Raw genomic sequence first — 1,135 nt, 5'->3', positions numbered from 1 at the left:
GCAAGGGCAGCCTCAAGGCCATCACCAACCGTCCACTTTCATGAACCGCTTTTATTTCCAACTCCTTTGCCGTGTGCTCCTGCTACCACTGAAGACGGTTCTGGAAACGGGCGCTCAGCGCTCTCTCCAGCTGGCGGGCCTGTATCCCAGTCAGGGCTGGGACTAGGACGGTATCAGGAAAAGGGACCATGTGCTCCTACTGGGACTGACATGGGCGCTCACGTCCCTTGGGGCAGCCATTTCATGGCCATCTCCGGGAGTGTAGGGAGTCCCTGCAGGGGACTGGGCGGCACCCCTGAACCCACCCGGGTCTGACCGCATACACTGGGGCGGCCGGGCAGGGAGAACGTCCTCACGGGGGGCAGTAACGGCGCTCGGAGGCTGTCAGCTCAGAGTTGCTTCTTGCTCCATTCCTGACTCCGTGGGCATCCATCCAAGCGTGTTCAGTTAGAGCCTTAATGCTTCCATCACAATGACATCCCGTGTGCCCCTAAAACTGTGGATGAGTCACAAACTCCCCACAAAGACGTGGCCTGGCCTGGCCTGGCCTGTCAAGGTGTTGAGGGGCACAGCAGGGTGAAGGGCAAGTGCACTGAATCACCTCCATCTGGATACCGGTCAGAAATGGCAAGAATCCCGCTGTAACGGAGAGAAAGCAGGCTTCCTTTTGAATTCAGTTGTCACACCACAGCCTGAAGCAACACACATCTGCACACAGGATACCTGCGCCTGGTCCAGCATCCTAAAGTTGCCCTGGGGTTACCTGTATCCAGGGGTGCTGCTCCCAGGTAGGGGCTGCGATCACAGCTTCTGGCCTACCGAGTCCACTGGGCTCACCCGGCCAGCGCCTGAGGGTCCACGGCCACCATGTGCCAGGGCAGAGGCTCGGGGGACCAATCAGGCTAATGTGATAGCGAATGTCAGGCAGGACTGCTGCCTCCACGCCCTGGGCCCTTCCCACAGCCCTGTGACAGCCCAGCTCCATTACCGCTCTTGCCTAATTAGGGTAATAAAATGAAAGTAATCAAAGCCATGGGAGATCTCTCACCGCTCAGCTCGGGTATTGTGCCTTTGTGAATGTCAAGAAGCTAAAGAACAGGCCAGGAGCTGGACCGGGGTCGCGGGGGGGGGGGGG

This window comes from Lipotes vexillifer, unplaced genomic scaffold, assembly GCF_000442215.2.
Source record: "Lipotes vexillifer unplaced genomic scaffold, Lipotes_vexillifer_v1.1 scaffold835, whole genome shotgun sequence".
NCBI lineage: Eukaryota > Metazoa > Chordata > Mammalia > Artiodactyla > Lipotidae > Lipotes > Lipotes vexillifer.
This window is presented reverse-complemented; position numbering follows the sequence as displayed.